Consider the following 25724-nt stretch of genomic DNA (forward strand, 5'->3'; position numbering starts at 1 on the left):
TTCCCATGCTAAATAAGTTATTCCACTGCACAGATAGAAAAAGGTGTAAAGCCACCCTATTCACTTTTAAGCTAGCATAATCTTGACCTCAAACCTGATGGAACATAAAAATTAATATCCTTTGACAATTTTAATATAGATTGGAAAATCCTTTATAGAATAATTACTAAACCAAATTCAAAGTAGGTTTTTAAAAGTATTTGCTTAAAAGAGTTTACCCTAGAAAGATAACAAAGATAATTATTAGAAAGTCCACTGATAAGTAAATCAATGCTGAAAATATATTAATTCCAACTGATGTCGGAAAAGGAATTTAACCAAAAATCACAACTCTTTCCTACCAAGCAGTAAATTCTGTAAACCAACCAACAGATCTCTTCCTCTTAAGAATATCTACCACATGTCAATAACCAACTTTGTGATTACTATAAGCATGCCTATGACCTATGTAATAATTGTAAAAGTAATGCTTACTGACTGGAATTTCCAGATGACTATAAAATAAAATACAAAAGTAACTCATAATCTCACCATCCAGAGAGTCTCATTTAACGAATACTCATTAAAAATTTTAATTAATACCTTAAATGTATGCCAGGCCCTATGTTAAGTGTTTCTTTGCACATTTTTACAGTTGACCTTTGAACAATAGGAGTTAGGAGCACCAACTCAACATGGTTGAAAACCCACATGTGTAGTCTGCCCTCAGGTACACCATTCTTCTGTATCCATAGTTCTACATCCATGGATTCAACCAACAACACGTTGTGTAGCTCTGTAGGATTTACTATTTAAAAAAAAAAAAATCTGCATATAAGTGAACCCATGCAGTTCAAACCTATTTTAAGGGTCAATTGAACTGAACTTTGTTAAGAATATTCTGCCATAGGTATTATTGTTGTAATTCTCATTTTCCTGATGGGGAGACTGACATACAAAAAGGGTAAGTGTGTATGAAACACAAAAAGGTTAAGTAGTTTGCCCAAAGTTGCTGAGCAAGCAGTCACAGAATTCCTTAAATAATGTGTTAAATCCTCTCTTTCAAGAAATTTTTTCCAATATTTTTTCATAAGCATTTCCCAAAAATATACTTCTAAATTATTTTTAATAATTTATCATACTGTAGCATACAAATGAACTATTATGTATTTAAATATTGCCCTTTTTATATATGTAGGCCATTTCTGATTATTATAAATATTAATGCATTTAACATTTTTATGTAAATTCAAATGGCCTAAGTTTTTTCTTTGAAGATAAACTCCAAGACGCAGAATTACTAAGTCAAAAATTGAGCCATCCAGATTTTCTACTTGTTTTCTGGAAAGATTTTACAATTTGTATTTCTACCCACAGAAGATGAGAATGACCATTTCATAGCAACGTCATCAGTTCTGAAAAGTACTCCTAATTTAAAACTTTTCTAAATTTGATAGGTGAAAAAGAGTATCCTATTTCACACCTTTGGCCACTAGCGAAGAGTTGACTCATTGGAAAAGACTCTGATGCTGGGAGGGATTGGGGGCAGGAGGAGAAGGGGACGACAGAGGATGAGATGGCTGGATGGCATCACTGACTCGATGGACGTGAGTCTGAGTGAACTCCGGGAGTTGGTGATGGACAGGGAGGCCTGGAGTGCTGCAATTCATGCGGTTGCAAAGAGTTGGACACAACTGAGCGACTGAACTGAACATTCAAAAACGTTTTCATGTTTGTTAGCCGTTGGAATACGGTTTTGTGAATTGCCTGTTAATTCCTACCTCTGAGAAAGCAGCATAACTAACAGTTAAGAACAGTAACTTTGTCAGAGGCTCTGGAGTTCTGAACTTTTAAGAAATAGAATATCACTACAGAGGAGCCTGATGAGCTACAGTCTATAGGGTTGCAAAGAGTTGGACATTACTGAAGTGACTTAGCACGCATGCATGCATGTTATATGATTCTCACACAAAGGCTGACATGGAAAGTTGTCCCATTAGTCCCAGAAATCTAGGTTAATCTTGATCCCACAAAGTTTAATCTCACTGAACCTGTTTCCTCATCTTTAAAGTAGGGATAATGATAATAATACTCATTGATTTATTTTCAGTATTAAACAAGACACTATGTGAAAGTGTTTAATGCACAAATAGCAGCCTTCAAATCGTAACTTTAAAAAAAATACTGCTCCGTGCTTTTATGTCACTTCCTTGGAGCTCTATTTAGACTTAGAGTTTTGTATGCACTTATCAGTGGACACAATTCTCAGAAGGAATTTTATTTCTTTTTACTGTCCCGAGTGCTCCAGTACCTAGCAAAAAGCCTGATATGTATTAGGAATACATACCTACCATGTTGGGCTGAATGTAAAATTACTCTGCCTTCAAAGGACATCTTGTGAATAGATGTCAAGATTCCATCTAGCTAGCCTCTAAAACATTTTCTCATTTTCCTGTTGCAGAATTAAAAAAAGAAAAATCCTCATATTTAAGTTCTGAAAGGCAGGATTTAGAGCTTTAAATATTTACTAACCACTTCATCTAGGACAGACTCATAAGCCAGTGCAATAAGAGAACCAAACTCAAGGAAAATGCAAGAGTGGTGACCAACCCAATGACAATGGATTTGGTGACCAGAGGCAGAGCAGCTAGTGTGGACCTTGGCAAATGGAGGAGTGCTCACCCCACCTTCTCTTTCATTGGAAAATAAATGTTTCCAAAAGTATTTCCTAACGTTTGGTGAAGTGAAACACAGATAAATGAAACTCACTGATATGATTTATAAAAACCTACAAAATTTTATAAAAATCAGCATGGTTTTTTAAACTATTTTAACTATCAGACCAAAGTTGTTACAAAAGCTCAAGGCAAAAAAGATTTTTAGATATTTTAGGTTGGAACATTTTATATAATAAAAATATAAAGTTGTAAGCCTGCTTTTGTCTATGATAATTAGGAAAGTAAATTTTGTATGGCTCTCTATGCCCTTTATCCGACCCCAGCCCTCCCTTCCCAGCTTCTGAGCCGGAGTCTGCTCCACAGCCCTATTCAGAATCACTTCATAAAATGCCAATTGCAGTGACTGATTTGGAGAATTTTAAATGTTCTGTTATTATCTTCTTCTATTACTGAGGCCTGAATTGAAATAAAAGGCATATATAATAGTCATCTTTATAGACAGGTTTAGGTTCCGTTTTATTATCTAAGCTTTCTCAAAGAGAAAAGTGAAACCCAGGTCAAATAATAATCCTAAGCCTAATTATAGTGATAAGGCTCTTGATTAAGAAGGTGAGCAGTGTAATAGCGTATCAGAGTGTCATTTCGTTCATTTAGTTGTCTTTCATGTTGGGTCCATAATTTCAAGAGAGGTAGGAGGGAACTCCAATTTCCCCTTTGTAGCTATAGCTGATGCCAGCCAGATTCTAACCTGATTTTGCATGGATCTTAGGACAGTTCCTTGACCTGTTATGTAATTGCCTTTCTGCTGGCTCTTGTGTTTTGCCTTATTTCCCTAAGCATTTTTTTTTTTTTTTGAGTGACCTTTAAGTCACAGGGACTTATAATTTGGTGACTGTTATAAAAGTGTTTCTTTCAATATGCCCTCCATGTGTCCTAAGTAGAATTTTATAAATCATTTTTTTCCTGTAATTCTGGGCTCAGCAACTGATTTCTTTAAAAATGGAGAAGTTTAAAGAATTGGGCATTGTGCTGAAATTCACAAGAACTTATTTGTTGCTTTAAAGCTACTGAGGGAACCAGCATTTGTTTTTACAGATTTACAATTGTAAAATATAAAACTAATGGAATAGTTTGGTCTGAGTCTGTAGAAGTTATAAAACTGGCTATAATTTCAATTCACATTTTGTCATTCAACTTTCAGACTAACTGTATAAAGGAAAGCTGCTGCTGCCAAGTCGCTTCAGTCGTGTCCAACTCTGTGCGACCCCATAGACAGAATCCCACCAGGCTCCCCCGTCCCTGGGATTCTCCAGGCAAGAACACTGGAGTGGGTTGCCATTTCCTTCTCCAATGCATGAAAGTGAAAAGTGAAAGTGAAGTCGCTCAGTTGTGTCCAGCTCTTAGTGACCCCATGGACTGCAGCCTACCAGGCTCTGCTGTCCATGGGGTTTTCCAGACAAGAGTACTGGAGTGGGGTGCCATTGCCTTCTCCTAAAGGAAAGCTAGAGCTTAGCAAATGCTTGATAACTTGGGCTCCACATATCCCCTACCAGCCACCCAAAACCTTTTTTCACTCTGGTGGTTGTGGCAATTCGGTGGAAAACCACATGACAGTCCATGAATTTGCCCAGTCTTTTGTTGTATTTAACCTTCAGAAAAAGGCAGCATTTTCTGGTCTGTTTTGCAGAGGTTTTCACAGGAAGAACTGTGATGGACAAAGCCAACATGGTCATTCAAACCTGAGAGTAAGAATAAATGTAACAAAACACTTACGGGACAGTGTTTGCACACTTTCATCCAGTTAGGCCTTCCAACAGTGTGTTGAAGATGCTGCTGTTCCCTCCACTTCACAGGACAGCTAAGGTACTAAGAGGGTGAATGGCTGGCCCAGAGTCACAGTGGGAGAGGGAGCCAGAATTCAGGTGTGGCGGGTCTGGCTTCAGGATACATGCACTCTGGTGCCGTGCTTTTGTGTGTCACAAAGCACATTTCAGCGTGTATCCCCAGGATACATTAAAGGTGTATTATAGTGTGTTCACTTGAGTAAACTGAGACAGAGACGCTGAGGCAGAGTGGCCCACGGCCCTGCACTGGGGAGTGGTGACGTCACCTCAGTCCCAGGCCACGGCAAGCCTCCTGCTCCCATCTCGTGTGCCTCTCACGTAGGTTTGTTTTCGTTCTGCCAAGAGGCATTAAAACAAACTCTCTTAGGCAGACAAATGAAGTCTGAAGTAGCCCAGTTGGAGCAGAGTGGACAGGGCATTTCCACATCCCTCCTACCCTACCTGTGCCCATTCCACCCACAAGGCCCCTAAGGTGGCTCCATGGAACACAACTGGGGACCTTTCGAAAGGTACGGAATGGATTTGTTCTCCCCTGGAAGGACTGAGTGGTGATGGGAAATTAACAAGAAGAGGCTAAAAATTCTTAGGAATAGGAAAAGCAGAGAGGAAAAAGCAAGGTTTTAGTTGGGTAAGTCAGGATTTGAACCTGACGTTTGTGAACTTTATCATCTGTTGTTCATCATAAAATGGGAATGAGAGTTGATGCCTCTTATTGATTGCTTCTAGTGGGCCAAGTTACTAAGCATTTTTCCATTTAATGCTTACAGCGAATCTGTGCGGTATAGGTATTGTTGTCTACAATTTACAGGTGAAAAATTGAGACTCAGAGAGATGAGCTTAATCTCCCCAAGGGTACTAGGTCAGAAAATGGCAGAGTTGGAATTCGTCATCACATGTGTCTGACTATAAGGTCTGTACCCTTAGACCTGCATAGGATAGGGGGAAATTATGAGACAAAGCCCCTAACATGTGCTAGGTACAGAGTAGGCAGCCAGTAAATGGTCAATGTTATTTTTGAGAGATAGCATATTATTTAAGAGTCTTGAATCTGAACTCAGAGTTCAAATATCTGCTTTACTATTCACATAACATGTAATCACAGACAAATCTTTTTAATCTAGGCTTCGGTTACCTCGTTTATAAAATTGAAATAATACTAGTACCTACTACACAGTTTTGTGACAGTCAAATGATACCCTGTGTTACTTAGCACTGACCCTTATCCATTGCGTGTGTTAAATAAATGCTGATTATTACTAGGAACTCTATGCCAAAGAACCTGGGTCAGGAGATCCAAAAAACTGGATTTTACAAATAGCCTACATTACCTCATTTTGTTTTCACCAAAACTTTTATGAAGTGGTGCCACATTATTCCCAAATGTCTATATGTTCATAGCCAGGAAGTGATGGAGCTGAATGTGAGCCCAGGCAGGTGGGATTCTGAGCCCTCATCGTCACTCTGCATCAATTCCGACAAGCCAGTTAAGGCATACTTTTCCCATTTCTGAGGAGTACAAGTGTCAGGGATTCAGTATATTAGGAGATTGTACTTCTTTTCCTTGATTAAATTCAGAACCAGTGGAGGGGCTTCCCAGGTGGCACTAGTGGTAAAGAAGTTGTCTACCAATGCAGAAGACATAAGGAAATGCAGGTTCAATCCCTAGATTGGAAGGATCCCCTGGCGGGCAACCAGCTCCAGTATTCTTGCCTGGAGAATCCCATGGACAGGAGCATGGCAGGCTATAGTCCATAGGGTTGCAAAGAGTCGGACACAGCTGAGGCAACTTAGCACCCACAGAGCGGTGGTTGCAGCAATCAGATAGGTAGAGATTGAAATGTTACCTTTTTCATGACCAAGCTGTTGAACAACATGGCTTAGAATTGATACCAAGCAAAATTCTTAAGTATTTCGTGAGGCAGAATGACCCACCCATGGGCCAGCCTAGCACTTCAGCTCCCACCCCCATCCCACGAAGCCTGCCCTGGTGGATCAGAGCTGAGTGAGGTTTCAGCAGAGCAGATACCAGGAAGACAGAAGGGCCGATTCATTTGGCTTCCATCCTCTCTCCCACATCAGTCAAATAAGTGACACCGCCTCACCTGGATGGAATGAGGAGCGACAGCAGAGAAAGGGCAGCGATGTTATTCTAATAAACACCCTGTGTGGGGTGTAGGATTCCATTTCATACTCCCGAGTTATGGTCTCTCAACTTCTCTGGGCTCAACCTTTAAGACTGTGGGTCATCTGGGTGTGTGACCACCCCCTCAGTGAGACTGATATCTGTCAGAGCACTTCCAAATTCATGAAGCCATCTTCCAGACCAACTACTACTACTCTGACCTTCCTCCCTGGACCATGGCTAGGCAGCATCCAGTTCTGTCCCCAGAAAACACCAAAATAGGTCAGAAATACAGTTATTAAGTTAATATGAAAGCTGCCCTGTACCTAAATCTGAAATTCAGTGTGTATTCTATTTCCCATCCCAAATTACGTACAGCCACATTGTTCAAAATAGCCCTTCAGAGGTTCTGTAATGAGATTAAAAGACAGCATATAGCTATTTCTAATAATGAAATGCTCGTAAAACAGTTCTACTGAATATAAATCTCATCCCATTACTAATTACACAGGGAGAAATTAAAGATTAACATCCAAAGGAGTAGAAGGTAAAGTCAAATTTCAAAATTAATTGAAAACTCTCTTACTTTTTTGGGGAGAATATTTTAAATTTAAGCTTAGAATTGATCTTGAATATCTTATTCTGTTCAGTCTCATTCACCTAGGATGAGCATGGGCTGTCCTCCTGTGGATAGGTGTTACGACTTCAGCATTTCAGAAATGAACTATTATTTTGTGCTTCCAAATGATAATAAAATATGGCTAGCCACTGTGGTGCTGATCCCACACCCATGAAATGCAGAAATGAAGCCAACCCCAGGTAAAGAAGGTAGCCCTGACACCCTTACGTTCCACAAACCCGTACTTCATGCTGCCAGAAACCATAGCAGAGATTCAATGGTAGAAAGTGAAAGAGTCAGCAGAGAGAGTCCTGGTTTCCACCTTGCCAGCTGGTCTGTGCATGCACTCCAGCGACTATGACCTAGATTCATCTGGGAGAAAATTCCCATCAAGAGATTAATTTTGGCATTTATGAATTCAGGAGGACATTTCTCCTTGCATGTAGTGTCTCCCTTAACAGGATGTAACATTGAGACTTTCCTGCCTTGCAAACTGAACCATTTGGAATGGTGGCAAACCCAGGTATCAGGCTTTGATAGTTGCCTGCCATTTCCAGTGGAAATACGAGTGTTGGAAAATGGTGCTGGTCCACATCTCTGCCACTCTGTTTCCCCTTTCAGCCCATGTTTCTGGAACCCCAATCTACACTGAGGGTACAAGACTTTAGTGACATGACCACAGGCTTCTGTGAAACTCTTATGACAAATGTCTGTTCCCATCTCTTTCTCTGGCCTCACTTATATCTATGAAATATGGTTCATTGGGTGGATTTTCACTGAATCCACAAATGGTTCAAACTGGAGGACTGCTCTAAGATTCCTGAGCTAGAAGTGCTTTGGTGTCTCGGGAGCCTGCAGAGGACCATTCCCTCTGCCCTTTTCCTCTTAAAACACTGGTTTCCTTCAGGTTTTGACCACTGGAATCTAGGGAAGCATTTCTCTGTGTAGTATTTCTCTACAGTGGCATCATCTAGCCTTTTAGGCCATCTCAGGGAGACTTCTGATAGTTTAATCCTTAGCTTGGTCTCTTCCCTTTTCTAACACACTTGAGACTAGCCCTGTTTACTGAATTTGTGGGCCTTCTTTCCCCTTTGATTTATAGATAAACCAACTAACTTTCTAAGATACCACTTTTGATCTTATCCTGTGGGTCTCCTATGGTGAGAGATAAGAAATTATGAGCCCAAGAAATCTACTGTTCAAAAAAAAAAAAAAAATACACCTCTCTGCACCCACCCCCCCACCTCCACATTAGAGATTTCACCAGGTGATACCCTTCCACAAGATCAGCATGGAACCAAGACCTGAACTCACTCCATTATTATCCTGCCTGTTCTCTTGTAGTATGTCTCACCTTCTGTCTTCAAGTTCTAATCTCATCAATTTCTCGAGCAAGTCCCTCAGATCATGGGAAACACCTGCACACCTCCTGCAAGATCTCTATCACCTGAAAACCCACCCAGGAAGTCTTTGCTGCCTTCCCAAGTCTTTCCGTAACCAGTCTGTCTACATAGATGACTACCTTCTATTTCACTTTTCACTTTCGTGCATTGGAGAAGGAAATGGCAACCCACTCCAGTGTTCTTGCCTGGAGAATCCCAGAGACGGGGGAGCCTGGTGGGCTGCTGTCTATGGGGTCGCACAGAGTCGGACACGACTGAAGCGACTTAGCAGCAGCGGCATACCAACACAATCAGCAGGATATGGGTCCTCCACGGCTCTTCCTGGAGATTCTGCAGTAGTGTTTGCAAACGTTTCCTGGGCTTTAGCACCCTCTGGAGGAGTAATTTCAGGTGTTTTCGGTCCTCTGTGGGGTTTCCTTGGGCTCAAATCACTCTTTCCCATCTAATATCAATCTAAAAGTCTCTCCTTAATAGGAACTGACAGGCTTAGGCATACCTTCTTACGTTTCATAGCTGTCTCTTCAGATGTCAAAGGTATCATATTTATGTAGCATGTCTTCTAAGATGTCAGCCTCTCCCTCAAGGAAATCTTTCTTTGCTTCAACTTTTGATCAGTTTGTTTATTTTGTTTTCAGTCTTCTGCTGCTTTTGATATGATTGTCACACTGAAGCACACTTTTCAAAGCACCTGAGTCCTTCCTTTTTTAACTCATTCTTAGTGATGCGCCTTTGGATTTGTGACCATTGCACTGAGTTGTTTTCTACTTCAACCCTGTATGAAACTTCTACTTTCATACATGGCATATGCTATGTATTTATTCTGAATATACTACCTTTCACAGGTGACTCTTGAGAGCCTTGGGCCAGCACATAATTACAAGAAGTTAACCATATTAATTCTCTCTTTTGGCCCTGAATGTTCATGTATTTTGAGGCATCCAGAGTAATGCTACCTCCCTGGGCTGAATGCTAATTATTTAAAGCTAAGAAGTAAGTCAAAAAGAGGAAGATAAATATATGATATCACTTATATGTGGAATATAAAATATGATACAAATCAACATAAACAGAAACGGACTCACAGATATAGATAACAAGATTGTGGTTGTCAAGGTGGGGAGAGGAGGACTGGGAGCTTGACATTAGCAGAGGCAAACTATTATATATAGGATGAATAAACAAATAAAGGTCATACTATATAGCACAGGAAACTATATTCAATATTCTGTGACAAACCATATGAAAAAGAATATATATGTATAACTGGGTCACTTTGCTGTTCATAAAAAATTAATACAACATTGTAAATCAACAGTTTATTGTTGTTTAGTCACTCAGTTGTGTCTGACTCTTTGCAACATATATATATATGTATATTGCTGTTGCTCAGTAACTAAGTCATGTCTGACTCTTTTGCAGCCCTATGAATTGCAGTCTGCCAGGCTCCTCCATCCATGGAATTTTCCAGGCAAGAATACAGGAGTGAGTTGCCATTCCCTTCTCCAAAGGATCTTCCCTACCCAGGCACTGAACCCCTGTCTCCTTCTAGCCTTCTGCATTGCAGGTGGATTCTTTACCTCTGAGTCACTGGGGAAGACCTAAACCAACTGTTTACTTCAATAAAATTAAAAATAATAATAGCACTAATAATAATTTAAAGCTAGAACCTTTCAATGTCAGCATTGCACATGGAGCACAGCTATATTTGCTCTTTTGAGTCAAGCAGCAAAGTCACTCAGCTCCTGATTATCTAGAAGGCCCATACCCAACAAACACTTTCCCCGTCTTGGCCTCCAATATGACTGCTTTCCAAGGCTGGCAGCAACAGTCCTGCCAGGATATAAATATTGGGTTGGCCAAAAACTTTGTTCAGGTTTTTCCATACGCTGTTACAGAAAAACCCAAATAAACTTTTTTGGCCAACCCACTATCTTTTTACCAATTCAGAAACAGCCATTCACCTATAAATAAAGCCATCCTAAGCTACAGTTGGAATCCCACAATACCCACACTTGCCAAAGCCTGAAGCCTTTTGCTCAGCCTCTCTGGTTAAAAGCCAGTGGTCAAAACTAGTCATACGGTACAAAATAGACACAGGCCAACTACCAAGATTTAAACACACAACTCCCCTGCTGACCCCAGAAGCCAGAGCGTGTGACTAGGCCCCACTAAAACCTCTTTACTCTTGGTCTATTTCTCAAAGTTCCCAGCTACACGTACCAGATGTTGAGAATTCAAGATGAGTAAATAATACTCCTCTTCCCTGTGCTTAAATTCTGAACCCACTAAGATGAACAAGGGTCAGGCAACAATTTAAAAATACACCTTTTCTGAGAATTAAGCTGTTGGGAATTCCCACATTTGTCTGTCACATTTCATAATCATTACTTACCATCCACAGCAGGACAGTCTCAGGCCTCCCCCATGGGGGTCTGTCCATATGCAACTGACCTCTCAGAGGGGAGAACAGAACACATTATCCTTGCCTTCAGGTGGATTCTGAAAAGAGAGCTCCATTTCCCAAAGCCTCTATATAGTCACTCCCCCAACCTGGAGAGAAGTGACTGATGGAGGGTGGGAACGGAAAGTGCTACTTTAATGGGGGTGGGGGGGGGCGTCCCCTCCACATGATAACACCAGGAGCACAAATTTACACCTTTAAACCAAGTCAAAGAACACATCCACAGGGAAAGCAGTGCTGAATTCTCAGAACAGGATGGGAAACACCAGCTGAGTTGACATAATGTTACAGGATATGATCACATACAGTATAAATATGTGTGTATGTGTGTGTGTGTGTATATACACAGATCTTCAACTTACATTGGGGCTACGTCCCAATAAACCCATTTTAAGTTGAAAATATTGTAAATCAAAACTACATTTAATATACCTAACCTAGCAAACATTGCAGTTTAGCCCATCCTTCCTTAATGTGCTCAGAACAGTTAACCTATAGCTGAGCAAAAATCATCTAACACAAAGCTTATTTTATACTGAAGTGTTGAGTATCTCATGTAGTTTATCGGATACTGTTCTGAACGTGAAAACCAAATGGTTGTCTGGATAAGAATGGTTGTAAGTGTACAGTTTATCCTGCAATGTGCTGCTTGTGCTCAGCATCACTAAAGAGGATTAGACAGCATATTACTCACCCAAGATCAAAATTCATAGTACAGTTTTTACTGAATGGGGATGGTGGCAGGGGATTTTTGGTATTATTAGTAAGATAAGAACAACAGTAGTACTTACCAAGTGTTCACCACAGGCCAGGAACTCCACTAAACGCATTTATTAACTTGCGTATGTGCATGCTAAGTCACTTCAGTCATGTCCGACTCTTTGCAAGTCCACAGGCTGTCGCCCACCAGGCTCCTCTGTCCATGGGATTCTCCAGGCTACTATTTCTCCAATACTGTAATGGGCTACCATTTCCTCCTCCAGGGGATCTTCCTGACCCAGGGATTGAACCCACATCTCTTATGCCTCCTGCATTGGCAGGCAGGTTCTTTACCACTAGCGCCACCTGTACTGGACAACTTTGAGCTCTTAACTATGTGGCCATTCATTGTTATCTGAAACTGAGTTCTTTAAAGAAATATTTAATTGGAGGATTAAATAAAATTTTCTAAAGTCTCTAAAAATGTGTCCCTCTCTCAGAGAGCACATCACCCTACCAGGGCAGTTTCCATGAAGAAGCTGTCACTTAAGAGCTCAAGGGGCATTTTTTTTTCCCTCCATGTTGGATATTTAGAGATTTGGTGAGATGCATCTACAGTACTATTTTTATCATATTGAGTTTTGTTATTTCTACACAAAGGAAGTTTTCCAGGGATTTCTGCCGCTAACCTCCACAAACATAGTCTAAAGAATAAAAGCAATCCTAAGCATATATTGCAGAGAAGGTGATGGCACCCCACTCCGGTACTCTTGCCTGGAAAATCCCATGGACGGAGGAGCCTGGTAGGCTGCAGTCCCTGGGGTCTCTAAGAGTCGGACATGACTGAGCAACTTCACTTTCACTTTTCACTTTCATGCATTGGAGAAGGAAATGGCAACCCACTCCAGTGTTCTTACCTGGAGAATCCCAGGGACAGGGGAGCCTGGTGGGCTGCTGTCTGTGGGGTCACACAGAGTCAGACAGGACTGAAGTGACTTAGCAGCAGCAGCAGCAAGCATGTATTGAGGTTACTGACATTGATAACCTCAGTATACACTTGAGGTTAAGACAAAGATCCATATAGTCAAAGGTGTGGTTTTTTTCATTAGTCACATATGGATGTGAGAGTTGGACCATAAAGAAGGCTGAGCACCGAACAATTGACGCTTTTGAACTGCGGTGTTGGAGAAGACTCTTGTAAAGACAGCAAGGAGATCAAACTAGTCAATTCTAAAGAAAATCAATCCTGCATATTCACTGGAAGGATTGATGCTGAAGCTCCAGTACTTTGGCCACCTGATGTGAAGAGCTGACTCATTGGAAAAGACCTTGATGCTGGGAAAGATTTAGCACAGGAGGAGAAGGGGTGGCAGAGGATAAAATGGTTAGATGGCACCACTGATTCAGTGCACATGAATTTGAGCAAAGTCCGGGAGATAGTGAAGGACAGGGAAGCCTGGAGTGCTGCAGTCCATGGGGTCGCAAAGAATTGGACCTGACTTGTATTTGAACAACAACAGCAAAGCATATATTGAAATCAACTGTAATTCACACAAAAATATTAATTCCAAGCAAAAGTACATTGATATGAAACCATAATGAATTTATAGGTATTTTCTTAGCTAGAAAATTGAATGCAGCATCATTTCTGCAATGAAAGTGTTAGTCAGTCAGTTGAATCCAACTCTTTGTGACGCTATGGACTGTAGCCACCAGATTCCTACTGGAGTGGGTTGCCATTTCCTTCTCCAGGGCATGTTCCTGACCCAGGGATCAAACGCAGGTCTCCTGCATTGCAGGCAGACTCTTCACTATCTGAGCCACCGGGGAAGCCCATATCTGCTGTTTATTTCTAGCCAGCCCCTAACTGTTGGTGCCTCGGGTCTTGTTTCTGGGTGCTGACTGATTTCTTCCAACAAATAGATTATCCAGAAAGGGTCTTTAGTGTCATCTGCAGGTTGATGGCACCTACAGGTCCAGTGCCAGCCCTGACCTCTGCTTCAAGCTTCGTGCTCCCCATCTCCACCTGCATGTCTCACGTACATTGCAAACCTATTAATATATTCCAGAACATAATTTTTAAATGTTCATCTTTAAATCTCCTTCTCTCCTTTTCCAGCTCAGCGAATGTGCCATTACTTGCATTGTTCAAGCAAGAAACGAGGATGTTATCCTAGATCAGCACCTTCAATAGAAATACCATGTGAACCACATGTGTCACTTCACATTTTCTAGTAGTCACATTTAAAAACACATTTAATATTACAGGCACACCTCGTTCTGTGCTTTGCTTTATTTCACTGCAAATACTGCGTTTATTTTGTTTTACACATCGAAGGTTTATGGCAACACTACATCACCAGATAATGGTTAACATTTTTTAACAACAGAGTATTTTTTAGTTCAGGTATGTACGTAGGTTAGACATAATGCTATTGCATACAATAGACTACAGTATAGTGTAAACATAAATTTCTTTATAGTTTCCAAGTGCATTTTATTTGGTTTTCCAGTGCATAAACCAAAAAATTGATGTGACTTGCTTTATTGTGATATTGCTTTATTTTGGTGGTCTGGAACTGAACCAGTATCTTTGAGGTATGCCTGTATATTGTATTTCTTAATAATCTATTGTATTTAATCCAATATGTCAAAAATAATGCTATTTCTATATCAATATAAAAATTACTTGTAAGGTAGTTGGCTGTTTTGTGCTCAGCCTTTAGAATCCAGAATGCATTTTATACCCAATAGTACATCTCATGTCTTACTAGCCTCAAGTGCTCAGTAGCTACATGTGACGAGTGACCGCCATATTGGACAGTACAGTCTTAGATTGAACTTCATCTTTCGTTCCTCCAGTTAGACCCACTAGCATATCCTGATAATGGGTACTTGTCTCTATCTTGCAATATGTGTAAACCATCCGCTTGCCTGTACCTCCAGGACGTTGGCATATTTCACTTCCTACAGAAGCCTTCCTGCTGATCGCCATGCTCCTCTCACCCCTCCAGTCTGTTCTCTACCCAGCAGCAAAGTAACCATTTGAAAGTAGTTACGCTTGTAACAAATATTAGATGATTATATGCTAGGCTCTATGTTAGGTGTTACAGACTGTGATAGTAAGTTAAGAGCAGCTTGCTACTGCTGCTAAGTCGCTTCAGTCATGTCTGACTCTGTGCAACCCCATAGACAGCAGCCCACCAGGCTCCGCCATCCCTGGGATTAGCTTATCCAGGTACAAATCCTACCTCTACTTATTAGCTGAGTGACCTTGAGCAAATTGCTAAACCAGTCTGTACCTCAGTTTCCTCATCTGTAAAATGGGAACAATAATAGTGTCTACCTTATTGGGTTACTGTAAGGATCCACTTAGTTAATGGATATAAACTACATGCTTGGTACATAGAAAGCACTTCATAAGTGATAGTAATATTTTCCAAGTGATTCTGCAAGTTTGAAGTTTTGGTTACTGATTTTTTTAATAATTTGATTTTTTATGAGAAAATATATATATATAATTTGCCATTTTAACCACTGTACAATTCTGTGGCATTAACTACATTTACACCATTGTTCAATCATCACCATTAGCTATTTCCAAAACTTTTTCACCATCCCAAATGACCCTCTGTTCACATTAAACAATAGCTCCTCGTTTTCTCCCTCCCCTGGCCTTCACTGTAAGTTACTAACATTCAACTTCCATTATGGAGTCCACATCTAGTTGAGGAAAGACAGATTAAATAAAAAGATATTTAACATCATGTCTGTCAATGGTAAATCCTGATGAAAAAAGAAAACCTCATAGAGAGATAGAGAACAGGAATGTTCTCATCAATGATCAAGACAGGCCTCTGAGAAAAAAATGTTGCCCAAGAGAGGAATGAAGGAGTAAAATCCTTCCCCTGTCAAAAACCCTTCAGTGGGCCCACCCGCCAACCCGGCATTTCAAATAAAACCAAAATTTGTTCCTCGTTGTAGGAAGCCTCTCATCAGAGCCTCTGCCTCAGGCCTTTCTGCTTCTCCCTATAGTGCTTTGTATTCCCCTTTTCTTTAAAGTATGTACTTTGAAGTCTGGATTTAGAGAAGAGAAGAAATTCCAGTGTGCTTCTATTTTATACAAATTTAACCCGTGTATTAATGTTGTGTGTGTGTTCATTGCTAAATTGTGTCCTCTTCTTTGTGACGCCCATGGATTGTAGCCCACCAGGCTCCTCTGTCTACAGATTTCCCAGGCAAGAATACTGGAGTGGGTCGCCAGTTCCTCCTCCAGGGGATTGAATCTATGTCTCCTGAGTCTCCTGCATTGGCAGGCAGATTCTTTACCACTGAGCCACCTGGGTTACAAACCTTAAATTTCTTACACTTTGTCATAGGAACAAAAGGTGAACACATTTGGACTTAAAATTCTGCTTCTGTCTCTTTGTGCCTTTGTGTCTGGATTTCAAACCTTTCTCTGCCCACAGTGAATGGGGGCTGCCGTTGTTTAAGGGCAAGTCATGTCACTTCACCTTTCTGGTACTCAGTTTCCTCAACTGGGAAAGGGCCAGAATACAGACCTTACCAGCTGGTTGTAGTGGTGAAGGACTCAGAGTAATGCACAGGGTCTTATCTTTCCTTTGATGTTAGTTACTGTTAATATAACTATTATTTTTTTCAATAGCTATGCTCCTTTTCTTATAACATAATTTCTTGGCCAGATGTAAAATTAATATTAAATCATGCATGTTTATTTTTCCTTTGCTCTATGGAGTCCTTAACTAGGAGGTGTTTTCCAGTTATTAAACACAAGGGCTCCGTCTAGTGGCCAAACTGTATATAGTGTTTTTAACCTATGGGTCTTGGGGAAAACAATGTTTCTGGTGGAATAAAATTGAATATAAAGTACCAGAGTGATGACAGTTGTTTTGTAAATTTAACAGTCCACAAAATTATTTTATTGAAATATTAAAACATACCCACGTGTGTACTTAGGCACAATATGAACTACTTTTTCTGATAGTGGCTGTTTTAAAAACATTCAGCAAGTCACTGGTTTAAGCAGTTTGGTTTAAGTTAGGCGTAAACATTGGGCTTAACTTGGGCTGAATATTGGAATTATTGGGGGAGCTTAAAAAATACCATTGTTTTGTACCAGCTCCAGAAATTCTGATTTATTTGGTCTGGAATGTTACCTGGACATTAGGATTTTTTAAAAAGGTACTCAGGTACCCTGTGTAGCGAAAATTGGAACTTATCATCTTAGGTCCATCAAAAATCAGTTTTATATGTGAGAGAATTGTGACCCAGAATGTTTAAATGACTTACCAGAAGTCACAGTGGTAATTACTAGAAAAGTTTCATGAAGGACCTTGATGGATATTTGTTAGAAATTCAGGAGATGTTTCATTTCATTTTTTGGAATGCTTTTAAAAGAGAGAGAGAGAAAAATGGAGAATATACAATGTCTGTCTAATCTGTTTTACAAGTTATAAACGGACTTTTATATTTCAATAGATTTGTAGATTTTTTCTGTTAATTTTTCATTTACAGAATTAATTCAAATTAGATTCTGTGTCTAATTTATAGAATCAAATGTATAAATTTGATTTATACATTTATAAATACATCAGTGATTTAACTACATCAGTGATTTTTTTGTTTTCACAATATCCAATTTGAGGGCATTTTCCATATATATCCCTGAATATAATAAGATAGTTTCACTTGCCTGTTATTTTCTCACAAGGTTTGTGTTGCTGATGCCTCGTCTCCTACTAATAGCTAGGAAAGCACTTGTGACCATCCATCCTGTATGATGATTAAATACAGAGGTGCTCATATTTCAGAACTCTGTGGTCTACAGAGAGAGAAGACACACACCTGGATTTCAGGGTTAAAGGGGCACATAAAGCATTAGAATATAACATGAGGATATCTGTTATATGTCAAAGTGCCCTCAGCCAACTGATAGGATAATATGTATGTACTGGTGCAGTAGGTATTTGGGGTCAAGGGAGGCTTTGAGGAGATGATTTTTGAGTGGGGAAAAAGAGGGATTTAGATGTAAATAAAGGGATGAAATAAAGCTAATAATCATTTTAAGTTAGAATAAAAAGCTTTTTATTTAGAAAAGGAAAAATTGGGGAAGGTGATTTGGTTGCTGAGAGAAGAGGGAAGAGAAATACCTGATAAAAACATAGGAAAAGGTGAAATGGGTGTAGGGCTTCCACTTCGAGGTGTTTTCAGTGGTAGGAAGTCAGAGCCCCCAGAAGAACCTAGATAAAGCCCATCTTCCGCACCATCCAGGGGAGGAGCTGAGACATGGAGAGCTTGACGAGGTGGCACCATCACCCACATCTTCCCTCCTGCTTCAGTGTCTCCCTCAGCTGGAGCAGGTGGCCTCGCCTCCCTGAATTTGAGAGGCAATTAAGATTCAGTATATTCTGTATGTCTTCATCAGCTTAAAAATATTCATTTGATAAATTAAAATATGAATACACAGAGATACAAACAATTTCTTAAACCATTATGCCTGCTCAAAGAAACTCTAGTGTGTGTTAGTCGCTCAGTCTTGTCCTGCCTTTTTCGACCACATGAATTACAGCCCACCAGACTCCTCTGTCTGTGGAGATTGTCCAAGCAAGAATACTGGAGTGAGTTTCCATGGCCTCCTCCAGGAGATCTTCCCAAACCAGGGATCGAACCTGGATCTCCCACATTGTAGGCAGATTCTTTTACCATCTGAGCCACTAGGGAAGCCACACACTAAAAATTTTAAGAACTTGTCCAAAAACCAATTTGAATTGGGAAACATCTAATCTAGCAGATATAACATGGGCAGACTCCAAGAGATGATGAGGGACAGGGAGGCCTGGCATGCTGCAGTCCATAGGGTTGCAAAGAGTCGAACACGACTGGGCGACTGAACAACAACATCAGCAGATATAAAGGAGGAGCAATACAAAGTGAGAGACTTTTATAGGCAGAAGGGAACAGGAACGAGGAAGTTATACTAAACCAAAAAAAAAAGCTAGCTGTTTATTTCAAGGTCACTTTCCTTTAGGGGAAGGCAATGGTTCCCCTAACTGTGCCTATCAGGCAATTCCTGATCAACTGGTTTAAGATTCCATCTCTAGGAGAGCCAAAACTGTAATTCAGTTAGTTAAGTCTCAGTTTGATGACGTGAGGCTTAGCATAAGTAACTCCATTTAGTGCCTATTGTTCTGTTTTTAACATACTTATGAGTGTATTACAAAGGTTTGAGCCTAATAAAGCGCCATTAAAACTAAAGACTAGAGCACAGATAATAAAACATGATCATTAAACAGCTGAAATCAGACATTTAGTTCAGGGTTTTCTGAACCTCAGCTCTATGGACGTTTTAGGTTGAGAGTTTATTGTGTGCATTGTAGAATGTTTGGCAGCATTCCTGGTCTCTACCCATCAAATACCAGTAGCAACCCTTCCACCACCACCCCCAGGTTATGACAACTGAAAATGTCTTCAGTGGGCAGAATACCTCTCTCTCCTCTCCGTCCCTGCTCCCTCCTTCCTTCCCCTCCCCCTGCATTGAGAACCATGGATGTAGATTATATTGATATAAGGATGTCTGGGGCTTCCCTGGTGGCTCAGACAGTAAAAGAATCTATCAGCAATTCAGGAGACACAGGTTTGATCCCTGGGTTGGGAAGATCCCCTGGAGAAGGGAATGGCTATCCACTCCAATATTCTTGCCTGGAAAATCCCACGGACAGAGGAGCCTGGTGGGTTACAGTCTGTGGGGTCGCAGATTCAAACATAACTGAGTGACTAACACTTCCACTTTCTGGTTTTTTCAGCTAGTTGGTCTAGGATTTGAGATAAGAAGTGGCCAGGGAGCTGTACCTCCTGCATCTCAGTCTGTATGGCTCAAACTCAGCTCTGGATAACTGCTCCGGCAGAGCTGGAGGGGTACTCAATCAAAGCCTCCAGGAGCAGAGATGGGCTCCGCAGCTAGCCCTTTATTCCCCTCAGCATCACCCCTGCCAACTCAAGTTGCCTGACCCATCTAGAGTCTCTTTAGAACTGTAGGAACTGGTCTCCCTCTCAGAGAATTTCCAAGTATTAAGGAGTTCCCTTGTTCACACTGGGATGTCTGTGAACGTTATGGCCGCTTCAGAGTGCTCCTGACCCCAGTCTCAGCCTGACATAAACTCCTTCCAGCCACACTCCAGTGGCCAGCAGCCCTGGAGCAGGATGTGTTTCAGTTCCCTGTCCAAAGCATTGGCTCTGACCCATGGAGCCTCAGGAAGTGGGAAGCAGCGGGCAGGGAGGCCCAGCCATGAATGTTGGGCCTTTTTCTTAGAAAACAAAGGATCCACTTTAGGCTAGCAAGAAATATCCGGAAAAAAACCTCTGACCTTGATTATAATCAAATAAAGGATGGGATTGAGAGAAAACTATCTTTCATGCTATGAATAATTGTCATTGTGTTAGACTTTTTAGCATATCATTTCTCTTTCAGAACCATCTCGATTACCTAATTTGCAAGAGAAGCAATTAACCCTCAAAGCAAATTTTTAGAAGAGATTCTAGAAGGATTTCATTAGTTTTTATTTTTTTAATAAACATCATTATTTCCTGGGCTCTGTGTTTTCTTAAGAAATGCCTGATCATCATAAAAAGTGGAGAAAATTCATAATTATCCAATACAACTTGAAAATTTCCAGAGAAAATAGTCCAGGCATATTTTTAAAGATGCAAATACCACCATCACAGACACCTTAATGGATCCTAGTGACTCTTAGTAAGGCCCATTCATTCATTTTTTTTTTCCAAAATGTTTAGGAAACTGAATTCTGTACAGCAGCTAGCACTCTGCTGGCTTGAATTTGGGGTTACTGGCTTCCTAACTTCCCTTCTGCCTATGTTTTACAGCTCCTGATGTCACATGGCCTTCATCCATTCCTACTCCTTCTGTGGTTTTCCTGTTAGCCAGCACCTCTCTCTCCTGTCAGACTTTTCTTCTTAAGGCTCAAAACCATGAGTCAGCCACTTGAGTTAGCTTGATTCCCTTAGTCCTCAGGCTGGGAATACAAGGTTAACCTTTGAAAGAGAATCTTTTACTTTGGTGAAGAATTGCAATAATGAATGATCCTCCAATTGCAAAAAAAAAAAATGTTCCTCCAAACGTGTATTATTCTTTTCAGACATCTTCTGAGAAAGAAGAAAGATGAAATGGGGGAGGAGAAACCTTTGAGGTGAATATGGAAGGCTCTGCAGCTCTCATCTGCCTAATATTTGCCATCCCTTAACATAATCACACTAAGCACTGAAGTAAATGCATGATCTCACCTCACTGTTAACCTGTTTAGCATCAGTTTTCATCCTGAGATCTTTCATTGTCAGTATTATGTATTCATCTGTATTGTTTCACTTGATTAAACAAGAAGTCTCAACAGGAGTGGGAAGGGGAGACCAAGGCTTTTCAAACAGTAAAATTAGTTCACACCATAATGCCCCAGAACAAAAGCTGGACATAAGTAAATTATTCATACAAGCTGAAAAAAAATCAACCCGTTGATTTGTAATAATGTCTAGCACAGCAAGTGAAAGGGATATCTGGAAATAGGCATTTAAGTATTTATTGATAATACCCATAACTTCGGGGCTGACTCTCTCCACTTAATTTAAAAAGGGGCTACATATAATAAGCCATAGTATCTTGCAGACATCACTAACTCTTTTATTTCAGTTGTCTGCATGCTACTCTAACCCTAGAGAAACAGCAGGATTATAAATGAGTGTTTGCAGTGGAAACTTCACCTGCTCTGACAGGCTGCTTCAGTTGGCACACGGCACACATTGGCCTGTTACACTACTAATTGCATTTGCCTCAATTCTTGGCCCCATCCTCCTCCTGACCCTCGGGTGACAGAGGTACAGTGCCCAGACATGTGAAGGGCCACAAAGCATTGCAAATCAGGGCAGTATGATAATCAGGGCAGTGACACATATGAACTCAGACAGGACTGAGTCTTTAAATTTGTATAACCAGTGTACTGAGAGAGCTGAACTCAACGGAGGACACAAGGAAAGAGACGTTTTCTTGCGTCACTGCCTTCAAACATGCTTTGGTAGATTCCTTCCCCACCCCAGAAGCTCTCTCATCCAGACGCTTTCAAGACTCACTTTCAAGTATTAAAAAGTCCAGGTGAATCTAAACCAAAGGGTCGACTTCACACCCGGCCTGAGGTGTCAGCCTCCCCTTGGTTCACGCTCTCAGGCCTGGCATAGACAGTAGAGCGGCCTGGACAGTTCTGCACCATCTTTCCTTATTATTCCTTCACATCCCACACCCAGCCACGTGGTCCTCAAAATGCTGCTTCTGCCTGCAAGCCAAAAAAGAGGAAGGAGGGTGGTTGGAAAGAAAAGAGCAAAAACTGACAGAAACTTATCCAGCCTTGTCTGCCATTTTGCATTTCCACATCTGGTGTCCAAATGCTGGCTCTGTCATGGAGCTCACAGTGAGGAGAAATTCAGTGGGACCTCTATGTACCCTGACATGAGTGATGTTATCTGATTCCTGTGCCTGCAGCCCCCCTTCATTTTCTCTTACCGGCAGGGTCCCCATATGGCCAACATGGGTAAAGTCTCATCCGAATGGCTGGAGCCTGGCCATCTGTCATGATTCCAGTTAGTTCCTGAGAAACTCACTCATCCTTACCCCTTACCTTGTCCAGGCGAGTCTCTGAAGGCACAGGCCACTCTGCGCCTCCTCTACCTTTGTGGGCAGCTCTCTTCAGGATGTTCTTCCCACAGTTCTCTAGGATGGAAGTGGAAACTACTCTCCATATTTGAGAATCTTCCAAAGCTTCTGGGGCCACATCTTGGGTTCTCTCAAGAAGTCTCTAAGTGTGATCCACCTCTGGTATTCACTGGAGCAGAATCTATGGGTTTCTGTAGCTCAGCAGGTCTTAGAGAGTAAAACGTGTTCTCTCAGTCCCCACAGATAGGACTTCCTACTTCCCTCCCTTCGTGGGGGCAGGGGTAGAGGTGGGGGAGGCAGTGCCCACCCCAAGGAGAGGCAAAAGCAAAGCAGACTCCCCTCCAGTTTCCTTCAGTGAATCTCTTGTAGTTTTCCGTTCTGTTACATAGACTAGAGGTGAGTGATGGAGACAAGGGTCACAGGAATAAGGTGATCACTTTACAGTCAGCCCAGCAGGTTTGTCTAGCAACTCTTTACAGTGTTGCAATAGCCTATGGCTCTGGTTCCAGTGAAAATTCTGAGATTTCAGGAAGAGTCCCAGTGATGGGTAATTTTATGTGTCAAACTGACTAGACTACCCAGATATTTGGCCAAATACCAATCAAGATGTCACAGTGAGGGTATTTTTAGATGAGATTAACATTTAAATCAGCTGAGTAAAGCAGATTACTCTCCATAATGTGAGTGGGCTTCAACCAATTGAAGGCTTTTAAAGAAAAACATTGGTCCTCCAAGAAAGGAGGAGGAATACTGCCTGCAGACACCTTCAGACTCAAGCTGTAACATCAGCCCTTCCCTGGGTCTCCAGCCTACCAGCATACCCTGCCAATTTCAAACTTTCCAGCCCTCCACAACCGTGTAAGCCAACTTCTAAAAGTATATATAGAGACAGACACACACACACACACACACACTCTGTTGGTTCTGGAAGCTTCTCTGGAGAACTCTAAGTAATACAGCCCCCTTTAACATTTTACAGTTAGTCTCAGTTCTACTAAGACTCATAACTTGTTTCGCTCACTCTGGACACCATGATCTCATTGTCAGGAGTCAGTGGATTCTATCCATTGTTGTTCAGTCGCTAAGTTATGTCTGACTCTTTGCGACCCCATGGACTTCAGCACACCAGGCTTCCCTGGTAGCCATATGGTAAAGAATCTGCCTGCAATGCAAGAAAGACCCAGGTTTGATCCCTGCATCAGGAAGATCCCCTGGAGAAGGGAATGGTTACCCACTCCAGTATTCTTGCCTGGAGCATTCCATGGACAGAGGAGCGTGGCGGGCTACAGTCCGTGGGATTGCAAAGAGTCAGACATGACTGAGCAACTAATCCTTTCTATCTATTGTAAACATCTCTTTGTCAGTACCTGGAACAGTTCTTCAACTCAGAACTTTACAAAAAAATCATCACCAAGAAATACAACACGTATGATGAGATGAGAACAGTTTGTAATGGTCTGGCATACAACTTTACACAGCCACATATAACTATCCATCTGTGACTTTTGCTTCTGAATTGTTTTCCCCAAAATATTAACTAAATCTATCATGATCAATTCCAGACTTTGTGTCACCCACACTCTTACTGTCTTGGGCTTCCCTTGTGGCTCAGCTGGTAAAGAATCTGCCTGCAATGCAGTGAAACCTGGGTTCGATCCCTGGGTTGGGAAGATCCGCTGGAGAAGGGAAAGGCTACCCACTCCAGTAGTCTGGCCTGGAGAATTCCATGGACTGTATAGTCCGTGGGGTCGCAGAGTTGGACAGGACTGAGCGACTTTCACTTTCACACTCTTACTGTCTAGTCTTGTGTGACCATATTGTTCTTGCCATAAAGTAGCCCATGCTGCAGTGAGGGTAATTTCAGATGCCTTATTTCTAATTCATCAACATCCTCAGGTTCAAGTCACACTTGCTTAAAGTTCAGTGTAAGCACTCTCATTAGATGTAGTTCAAGGAAATTGTATTTCTCTGGCTCCCTCTGCCAAATGCTTGCCCCTAGCAACCTGTTTCCCTGGGAACGGTCTCTCCCCCTCTCTGCAGTGCTGCATTTTTCTGCTGCTCTCTGTATGCTGCCCCAGGGTTCTGCACTGGCCACACCATGGCCATAGAAGCTTCTCATCATGAGCACTCATTCTTGCAAATTAAGTCCAAATTAAAACCAGAGCTCCCATCACCCAGAAACGTGATCCTGTGGTTGAAATGGTACTGCTTAACTCCACAACTGAGTGGGTCACAAAATCCCATCACCAGTGTTTCTAACCGACAGAGCTAACATTTACTAAATATTTCCTGTAGTCCAGGCACCATTCAAAGCACTTTATTCAAAGCACTAATTAGTCCTCCCAAGAATCTTTGAAGCTTGCATTGTAATTAGGCCATCTTACTGAGGTCCACAGAGGTTAAAGAAAGAATCCACATAGCCAGTGGGGCAGGAATAGGCTTCAAAGCCCATGTTCTTTGCGATAATGTTATGGTCCCCAGAAAGAATATCCTGCCTGAGGGTCAGCCTTATCCTTATAGACGGAGAGACATTTATATATTTAGGGCTTCCCTGATGGCTAAGTGGTAAAGAATCAGCCTGCCAATGCAGGAGACATAGGTTCAATCCCTGGGTAGGGAAGATCCCCGGGAGAAGGAAATGACAACCCACTCGAATATTTTTGCCTTGGAAATCCCATGGACAGAAGAGCCTGGTGGCTACAGTCCACAGTGGTCACAAGAGAGTCAGACATGACTTAGCAACTAAGCAACAACAAAATAGGATTCTGTACACAATTTGTAAAATTTATTATATGTGACAGTGTCTACACCAGAAAAGCTTTTGATAGGAAGAACATTTACATGAGACCAAAAAAAAGTCTTAAGAAATAAGGGGCTTCGTTCTGCGTGTGTGTGCTCAGTTATGTCTGACTCTGCAACCCCGTGAACTGTAGCCCACCAGGCTTCTCTATCCATGGACTTTTCCAGGCAAGAATACTGGAGTGGGCTGCCATTTCCTCCTCCAGGGGATCTCCCCAACCCAGGAATCAAACCCTCATCTCTTGTGTCTCCTGCATTGGCAGATGGATTCTTTACCACTGGTGTCAACTGGAGAAGCCCTCAGGGGGCTAGGGAGAGACAACTATCAGAAAAGCATTTCAAAGGAAGCTGCCAGACTTGAACAGAAAACTTAGCTCTTGGATTCCTG

At 41.4% G+C, this 25724-nt stretch overlaps 1 protein-coding gene across 1 annotated transcript in view; it reads right to left on the minus strand.

Annotated features, from left to right (window-relative positions):
• Positions 1-17933: 17933 nt before the first annotated feature.
• The window catches only part of LOC109560143 (uncharacterized), a 106396-nt gene continuing 98605 nt past the window's right edge, over positions 17934-25724 (minus strand). The window contains exon 5 of the mRNA XM_070790735.1: positions 17934-18199. The gene's annotated coding sequence lies outside the window, so the exon portion shown is untranslated. The remainder of the gene's footprint in view (positions 18200-25724) is intronic.

This window comes from Bos indicus, chromosome 6 (genome assembly GCF_029378745.1).
Source record: "Bos indicus isolate NIAB-ARS_2022 breed Sahiwal x Tharparkar chromosome 6, NIAB-ARS_B.indTharparkar_mat_pri_1.0, whole genome shotgun sequence".
Classification (NCBI taxonomy): domain Eukaryota; kingdom Metazoa; phylum Chordata; class Mammalia; order Artiodactyla; family Bovidae; genus Bos; species Bos indicus.